We start from the raw sequence: 9,899 nt of genomic DNA on the forward strand, positions 1-9,899 counted from the left end.
GTGCTGTCCATCCGGATGGGACTGTTTTATTAAATCAGAGGTTTCTACTAGTTCCTTCCCCCAAAGGAAGGACACAAGGCTCTTGGCTGAAACAGAGAAGGGCAACAGTGGCCCCACTCCCATTTCGCCACAACTCTGGGCTCTGCAGGGCTGGACGGCCCTGGGACCAACAGCCCGGATCCTATCGTGCTGCAAGCTGCAACTCCCGCCAGGACACGGTGGCTCCTGCTGCCTGAGGACGGGCGGGAGCAGAGAGGAACTGCCACGTGGGTGGGGGTGACCCTCAGCAGGCGGGGGGACGGGAGACGACGTGGGTGGACCTCAGGTGATCCAACTGGACGCGGCTGGTCTCCCCTCACCCCACCACAATGGCCAACAGACATGCAGAACCCCCGCCGGAGACGCACGGTAAGTGTTCAGAGGCTTCAGAAAGGAAGGTCTGGGCTGCTCGTCCAGGCAGGCCCCCAGCGCCTGCTCGGGTGATGGCCGGGGGGTGAGAGGAGTTTGAAACGGACAGTGGGGAAGGGTGAGGATGAGCACACTTCAGGGTGTCCCCTGAGGAAAGAGGACCCACGGAAACCACGGGGTTGCAGCTCCCCAAACCTGTGGAGAAACGGAACTGAACACATGCCTCAAAGCCCTCCGATTTCAAGGAGGATCCTTGACCAAGAGCCCCAGCCACTGCGGAGCTTTGAAACCCACCCTTCAGTCTGTGTCGAGGCCATGCCTCCCACGGGCCTCCCCCCTGCTGAGAGCACAGGACATCAGGGATGCTGAGGCAGGCTGGTTGCTGGGGGACCCAGGACGCCTCTGAGCCAAATTTGGTTTGAGAACTCCCTGGCAGCTTTGCGGAAGCTTCCTGGGAGTGCACGGCCGTCTCGGGAGCTTCTGTCCACCCTTCTCTGCTGCTCATCTTCCCTGGAGTCCTTGCAGCCTTGACCAGCTCTTTCCTTGTCTCTCTGGGTATTTCCCCAGATAACCCACCCCCACCAACCCGGCACATTTAGTCTCACCCTGGTGTCCCTTCTTGAAGGTCCTGGACCAACACAGGAGGCCTTCTGAAGGGAAGGTACCAAGAAAAACTCAGAACCTATAGGACAAGTGATGTGTGTGAATATGCAGAAAATAGAATCAGAAGAGCTGTTTCCTTCTGATGCAGAGATGGGAAAACTTAGTGACAGATACACAGAGCTAATGAATGGGAAAATGAGGCAATTACTAACTCCAGGAAAAAAGAGCATTGTTTTAAAAAAAAAAAAAAAAGGAAATCACAACTTGGTTCAGTGTGACAAAGGTTGACATTGAGTACTAGCTAAGCCAGGAGTGGAGTCGGGAGCTAGACAGAGAATGTGAGGGAGAGGGTTGGGAGGATGTTTTGGGAAAGAGTGCTACAATTTCAACCTTTACAACTGGGACACGAATAAGGAAATTCAAAAATTATAAATCGAGAAACGGACTAGGAGACTTCTCTGGTGGTCCAGCGGCTAGGACTATGTGCTCCCAAGGCAGGGGGCCTGGTTCGATCCCTGGTCAGGGAACTAGATTCCACATGCTGCAACAAAAGACCCCACGTGCCACAGCTGCTGATGAGGGTAAAAGAAGAGCGGCAAAGCTGGCGTGAAATGCAATATCGGAAAAACCAAGATCGCAGCATCCAGTCCCATCACTGCATGGTAAACACAAGGGGGAAGTGGAAGCATTGACAGATGTTATTTTCTTGGGCTCCAAAATCACTGCAGCTGGTGACTGCAGCCATGAAATTGAAAGGCACTTGCTCCTCGGAAGGAAAGCTATGACCAACCTAGACAGCATATTAAAAAGCAGCAGAGACATCACTTAGCTGACAAAGGTCCATACAGTCAAAGCTATGTATGTATGTACAAAGTAGTCATGTATGAGGAGAGTTAGACTATAAAGAAGGCTGAGCACTGAAGAATTGATGCTTTTGAACTGTGGTGCTGGAGAAGACTCTTGAAAGTTCCTTGGACTGCAAGGAGATCAAACCAGTCAATCCTAAGGGAAATCAACCCTGAATATTCATTGGAAGGACTGATGCTGAAGCTGAAACTCCAATATGTTGGCCACCTGATGCAAAGAGCTGACTCCTTGGAAAAGCCCCTGATGCTGGGAAAGACTGAGGCAAAAGGAGAAGGGGGTGGCACAAGATGAGATAGTTTGGTAGCATCACTGACTCAACGGACATGAATTTGAGCAAACTCCAGGAGATAGTGAGGACAGGGAAGCCTGAAGTGCTGTGTCCGTGGGATTGCAGAGTCAGACCCGACTTAGCGACAGACAACAACAACAAATGCCACAACTAAGACCAGATGCAACCAAATAAATAAATATTAAAAAAACAGCCTAAATGGAATAAATATGTAAACATCAGCATTCACTTATTTTTAAAACGCATATGTATATCAGTACGGAGCCAATCTGGGAAAGTGAGAAGGTGAGACAGGACACCGAGGGTTTTGTTTTGTTAGAAGACTTGCAATATGATTTAATCTTTGCATATTGTATTTTGGGAAAAAATTACTATAAAATGAAAAAGTATATGTCAAAACCTGTAAGTTACACCTGTGAAATTTTAAATCTACATAAATGGTCTGTTTTCTGGGGAAACAGAAATTAACAGAATTTATCCTAGAAGAAGCAGGGGGGCAGAAAAAAGGACTAGACCAGTTAGTCTAGAACAAATTGAAAAAACAGTTAAGAACCTGCCCTCTGAGGGAAAAGACCATATGATACTATAAAGGAGGGTCCATGTCATTATACACTTGTCCAAACTACGTAACACCAAGGGTGAACCTTGATATAAACTCTGGACTCTGGGTAAGTGTGTGTCACCCTAGGGCCGTGACTAGTGACAAAGTCCCCATCTCGTGGGCACGGTGACGATGGTGGAGGCTGCGAGTGTCGCGTCGGGGGGAGGGAAATGGGAAATCTCACTACTTTCCTCCCCATTTGACTGGGAACCTAAAACTGCTCTCAAATAAAGTCTTAGGTTCAGTTGTGCTTGCGGTTTGTTTGTTTGTTCATTTTTTACCACTAACTGCCTGTTCTCCTTTGCATGGCCCTGCAATAAATCTTTCTCTGCTCCAAATAAGAATAATGATAATAGGACTTCCCTGCCCTGATGGTTCATGGGTTAAGACTCCATGCTTCCAATGCAGGGAGGGCAGGTTCGATCCCTGGTCAGGAAACTAGATCCCACATGCCATGCCGTGAGGCCATAATAATAATAAAGTCTTAAAACTGAATTTTAAAAAAAGACCTGCCCCTTGCCCTGAAAAAGGCATCTCAAAACAAGGGTCAGCTGAGACATGGAGCCGCTGGAATTGTCCCTCTTGTGAGCAGGGGAGTAAATAGGTAGAACTGCTGTGGAGAAACAGTGCCCAGTAACCCCTAAACATATCCGTGCCCCGTGACTGGCAATTCCACCCCACCGGGCGTACATCCAACACAACTGAGAGCTGTGTCTCAAAAGACACAGGCAAAAAAATGCTCATATCTGCATGACCTACATGAAAAACTAGGAACCACCTAAAAACCCATCAACGGTAGAATGCATAAACAGCTCATGGCATATTCACGCAGTAAATACACAGCTTGGAAAAAAGAATAAACTGCTCACCATACTTTGACATCACAGATGAATCTCACAGACAGTGCTGAGTGAAAAAAGACTCCAAAGAGTCCACATTGTACCGTAATTTCATGAAGTTCAAATGCAGGCAGAGGTCATCTGTGGTATAGAAATTAGGTTTTGGTGGTGGTGGTGGTGTTCAGATGAAGTGGTTTTCACTTTTAAACCAACCGAACACATTTAATATAAAAACCTGAGGAGGGAAAGGCTACCCACTCCAGTATTCTGGCCTGGAGAATTTCATGGACTTTATAGTCCATGGGGTGGCAAGGAGTCGGACAGGACTGAGCGACTTTCACTTTGGTGGCCCAGGGGTAAAGAGTCTGCCTTGCGATGCAGCAGGCATTGATATCTGGTCAGAGAACAAAGATCCCACGTGCCTTGGAGAAACTAAGTCGACTCACGACAGCTACTGAAGCCTGAGCAGTCTCGGGATCTTTGCTTAAAGATCCTGCCTGACATGACCAAGATCCTGAGAGCCACAGCTAAGACCTGACACAGCCAAATAAATAGTCATTTTTAAAAATCCACAATTATCTCAAATGCTATTAAAACATCCCTCCTTGGACTTCCCTAGTGGTCCAGTGGTTAAGAATCCACTTGCCAGAAGACCTAAACAGACATTTCTCCAAAGAAGACGTACAGATGGTTAATAAGCACGTGAAAAAATTGCTCAACATCACTTATCATTAGGGAAATGCAAACCAAAGTGAAAATGGGGTATCATCTCATACCAGTCAGAACGGCCATCATCAGAAACTTGGCAAACAACAAATGCTGGAGAGGATGTAGAGACAAGGGAACCCTCTTGTACTGCTGATGAGAATGTACATTGATACAGCCACTATGGAGAAGAGTATGGAGATTTCTTTAAAAACTAGGAATAAAACTACCATGCTGCTAAGTCACTTTAGTCGTGTGACTCTGTGCGACCCCATAGATGGCAGCCCACCAGGCTCCCCAGTCCCTGGGATTCTCCAGGCAAGAACACTGGAGTGGGTTGCCATTTCCTTCTCCAATGCATGAAAGTGAAAAGTGAAAGTGAAGTCGCTCAGTCGTGTCCGACTCTTAGCAACCCCATGGACTGCAGCCTACCAGGCTCCTCTGCCCATGGGATTTTCCAGGCAAGAGTACTGGAGTGGGGTGCCATTGCCTTCTCCATAAAACTACCATATGACCCAACAATCCCACCACTGGGTATATACCCTGAGAAAACCACAATTCTAAAAGACACATGTACCCCAATGTTCATTACAGCACTGTTTACAATAGCCAGGACATGGAAGCAACCTAGATGTCCATTAACAGATGAATGGATAAAGAAGTTGCGGGCGGGGGGAGGTGTGTGTGTGTGTGTGTGTCTGTGCGCGCGCAATGGAATATTACTCGGCCATGAAAAGGAATGAATTTGAATCGGTTCGAGTGACGAACCTAGAGCCTGTTATACAGAGTGAAGTAGGTCAGAAAAACAAATATCACCGAAAAATACACATTACCATATGTAAAACAGATAGCCATTGGGAATTTGCTGTGTGACTCAACGAACTCAACCTGGTTCTGTAATAACTTAGAGGGGTGGAAAGGAGGTTCAAGAGGGAGGGGACATATGTATACCTATGTTGATGTATTACAGAAACCAACACAACCTTGTAAAGCAATTATCCTCTGGTTAAAAATAACTTTTTTTTAAAAAAAGAACCAAGTTCAGTTCAGTTGCTCAGTCGTGTCTGACTCTTTGCAACCCCATGAACCACAGCATGCCAGGCCTCCCTGTCCATCACCAACTCCCAGAGTTCACCCAAACTCATGTCCGAGTCGGTGATGCCATCCAGCCATCTCATCCTCTGTTGTCCCCTTCTCCTCCTGCCCTCAATCTTGCCCAGCATCAAGGTCTTTTCAAATAAGTCAGCTCTTTGCATGAGGTGGCCAAAGTATTGGAGTTTCAGCTTCAACGTCAGTCCTTCCAATGAACACCCAGGACTGATCTCCTTTAGGATGGACTGTTTGGATCTCCTTGCAGTCCAAGGGACTCTCAAGAGTCTTCTCCAACACCACAGTTCAAAAGCATCAATTCTTCAGCGCTCAGCTTTCTTTATAGTCCAACTCTCACATCCATACATGACTACTGGAAAGACCATAGCCTTGACTGGACAGACCTTTGTTGACAAAGTAATGTCTCTGCTTTTTAATATGCTATCTAGGTTGGTCATAATTTTCCTTCCAAGAAGTAAGTGTCTTTAAATTTCATGGCTGCAATCACCATCTGCAGTGATTTTGGAACCCAAAATAATAAAGTCAGCCACTGTTTCCACTGTGTCCCCATCTATTTTCCATGAAGTGATGGGATCAGATGCCATGATCTTTGTTTTCTGAATGTTGAGCTTTAAGCCAACTTTTTCACTCTCCTCTTTCACTTTCATCAAGAGGCCCTTTAGTTCTTCACTTTCTGCCATAAGGGTGGTGTCATCTGCATTATCTGAGATTATTGATATTTCTCCCGGCAATCTTGATTCCATCTTCTTCCAGCCCAGCGTTTCTCATGATGTACTCTGCATATAAGTTAAATAAGCAGGGTGACAATATACAGCCTTGATGTACTCCTTTTCCAAAGGGGGGGAGAAAAAGAGTCCACCTGCCAATGCAGGAGACACAGGTCTGATCCCTGGGCCAAGAAGATTCCACATGTTGCAGGGCAACTAAGCCCGTCACCACAACTACTGAAGCCCCTGCCCTAGAGCCCGCACTCTGCAACAAGAGAAAGCACTGCCATGAAGAGGAAGGTAAACTTCCAAACTCATTCTATGAGGCCACCATCACCCTAATACCAAAACCTGACAAAGATGCCATAAAAAAGAAAACTACAGGCCAATATCACTGATGAACATAGATGCAAAAATCCTTAACAAACTTTTAGCAATCAGAATCCAACAACACATTAAAAAGATCATACACCATGACCAAGTGGGTTTTATCCCAGGAATGCAAGGATTCTTCAATATCCGCAAACCAATCAATGTAATACACCACATTAACAAATTGAAAAATAAAAACCATATGATTATCTCAATAGATGCAGAGAAAGCCTTTGACAAAATTCAACATCCATTTACGATAAAAACTCTCCAGAAAGCAGGAATAGAAGGAACATACCTCAACATAATAAAAGCTATATATGACAAACCCACAGCAAACATTATCCTCAATGGTGAAAAATTGAAAGCATTTCCTCTAAAGTCAGGAATAAGACAAGGGTGCCCACTTTCACCATTACTATTCAACATAGTTTTGGAAGTTTTGGCCACAGCAATCAGAGCAGAAAAAGAAATAAAAGGAATCCAAATTGGAAAAGAAGAAGTAAAACTCTCACTGTTTGCAGATGACATGATCCTCTATATAGAAAACCCTAAAGACTCCACCAGAAAATTACTAGAACTAATCGATGAATATAGTAAAGTTGCAGGATATAAAATCAACACACAGAAATCCCTGGCATTCCTATACACTAATAATGAGAAAATAGAGAAATTAAGGAAACAATTCCATTCACCATTGCAATGAAAAGAATAAAATACCTAGGAATATATCTACCTAAAGAAACTAAAGACCTATATATAAAAAACTATAAAACACTGGTGAAAGAAATCAAAAAGGACACTAATAGATGGAGAAATATACCATGTTCATGGATTGGAAGAATCAATATAGTGAAAATGAGTATACTACCCAAAGCAAGTTATAAATTCAATGCAATCCCTAGCAAGCTACCAACGGTATTCTTAACAGAGCTAGAACAAATAATTTCACAGTTTGTATGGAAATACAAAAAACCTTGAATAGCCAAAGCAATCTTGAGAAAGAAAAATGGAACTGGAGGAATCAACCTGCCTGACTTCAGGCTCTACTACAAAGCCACAGTCATCAAGACAGTATGGTACTGGCACAAAGACAGAAATATAGATCAATGGAACAAAATGGAAAGCCCAGAGATAAATCCATGCACATATGGACACCTTATCTTTGACAAAGGAGGCAGGAATATACAATGGATTAAAGACAATCTCTTTAACAAGTGGTGCTGGGAAAACTGGTCAACCACTTGTAAAAGAATGAAACTAGAACACTTTCTAACACCATACACAAAAATAAACTCAAAATGGATTAAAGATCTAAACGTAAGACCAGAAACTATAAAACTCCTAGAGGAGAACATAGGCAAAGCGCTCTCTGACATACATCACAGCAGGATCCTCTATGACCCACCTCCCAGAATATTGGAAATAAAACAAAAATAGACAAATGGGACCTAATTAAAGTTAAAAGCTTCTGTGCAACAAAGGAAACTATAAGCAAGGTGAAAAGACAGACTTCAGAATAGGAGAAAATAATAGCAAATGAAGCAACTGACAAACAACTAATCTCAAAAATATACAAGCAACACCTACAGCTCAATTCCAGAAAAATAAATGACCCAATCAAAAAATGGGCCAAAGAACTAAATAGACATTTCTCCAAAGAAGACATACAGATGGCTAATAAACACATGAAAAGATGCTCAACATCACTTATTATCAGAGAAATGCAAATCAAAACCACAATGAGGTACCATTTCACACCAGTCAGAATGGCTGCGATTCAAAAGTCTGCAAGCAATAAATGCTGGAGAGGGTGTGGAGAAAAGGGAACCCTCTTACACTGTTGGTGGGAATGCAAACTAGTACAGCCACTATGGAGAACAGTGTGGAGATTCCTTAAAAAACTGGCAATAGAACTGCCTTATGATCCAGCAATCCCACTGCTGGGCATACACACTGAGGAAACCAGAATTGAAAGATGTACCCCAATGTTCATCTCAGCACTGTTTATAATAGCCAGGACATGGAAGCAACCTAGATGTCCATCATCAGATGAATGGATAAGAAAGCTGTGGTACATATACACAGTGGAGTATTACTCAGCCATTAAAAAGAATGCATTTGAGTCAGTTCTAATGAGGTGGATGAAACTGGAGCCTATTATACAGAGTGAAGTAAACCAGAAAGAAAAACACCAATACAGTATACTAACGCATATATATGGAATTTAGAAAGATGGTAACAATAACCCTGTATACGAGACAGCAAAAGAGACACTGATGTATAGAACAGTCTTTTGGACTCTGTGGGAGAGGGTGGGAAGATTTGGGAGAATGGCATTGAAACATGTATAATATCATGTATGAAATGAGTCGCCAGTCCAGATGCGATGCATGATACTGGATGCTTGGGGCTGGTGCACTGGGATGACCCAGAGGGATGGTACGGGGAGGGATGAGGGAGGAGGGTTCAGGATGGGGAACACATGTATACCTGTGGCGGATTCATTTTGATATATGGCAAAACCAATACAATATTGTAAAGTTTAAAAATTAAATTAAATTAAATTAAATTTTTAAAAAAAGCACTGCAATGAGAAGCCGCAACCAGAGAGCAGTCCCTGGCTCGCCGCAACTAGAGAAAAGCCCACGCAGCAGTGAAGACCCAGCACGGCCAAAATAAATAAATAACAATGCCCCTCCCTTAAAAAAAAACCCTTCAATACACAAATGGCAATCATAACAGCATCCCCATGGCAGCCAGGAGCATGGCGAGGGGAGGGGAGGTTTTTAACTCTCTCCTGCTCCCCTTGCCCACGCTCTGTGACCTGTGCGAGCACGAGGTCTTAGCGGAGGGCAGATCAAAGCCAGAAGAAGCATGGGAATTCCCTGGCGGTCCAATGGTTAGGACTCGGCATTTCCACTGCCATGGCCCAGGTTCAATCCCTGGTCGGGGAACTAAGATCCCTCAAGCGCTGGGGCATAGCCAAAAAAAAAGGGGGTCAGCCAGAAGTAGGAGGGGTGGTTCCTGAAACTGATGTTGAGACAGACCAAGCACAGCATGTCCCTCCAAAATGCCATGTCCCCACGTGGCAGCCTCCAGGGAAAGCCAGATCCAGAGGTAGCGGAAGGTGGCTGTGATGGACAGGAGACTCAACCACCATTCCTCAGCATCCCGCTGGCCACATCTTTGGGGAACAGCGCTTTCCGAGGGCCTTCTGAGATTAGTTCCCTCTGTCAACCACAGACATGTGAGCTATCTGCCCGAGGAAAGCCACTTAGGTCTTGGAACAGAGCTCTTATAAGAAGACAGGTCACACACAGGACTTCCCTGGTGGTCCAGCAATTAAAACTCCGTGCTCCCAGTGCAGGGGGCACAGGTTCGATCCCTGGTCAGGA

At 44.7% G+C, this 9,899-nt stretch overlaps 1 non-coding gene across 1 annotated transcript; it reads left to right on the forward strand.

Annotated features, from left to right (window-relative positions):
- The first annotated feature begins 9,386 nt into the window (after positions 1 to 9,386).
- On the forward strand, positions 9,387 to 9,458 carry TRNAG-UCC (transfer RNA glycine (anticodon UCC)). The gene has a single exon. It is a non-coding gene; the product is annotated as a tRNA-Gly (tRNA).
- Positions 9,459 to 9,899: the final 441 nt, after the last annotated feature.

This window comes from Bos mutus, chromosome 17, assembly GCF_027580195.1.
Source record: "Bos mutus isolate GX-2022 chromosome 17, NWIPB_WYAK_1.1, whole genome shotgun sequence".
In the NCBI taxonomy this organism is placed as follows: Eukaryota; Metazoa; Chordata; class Mammalia; order Artiodactyla; family Bovidae; genus Bos; species Bos mutus.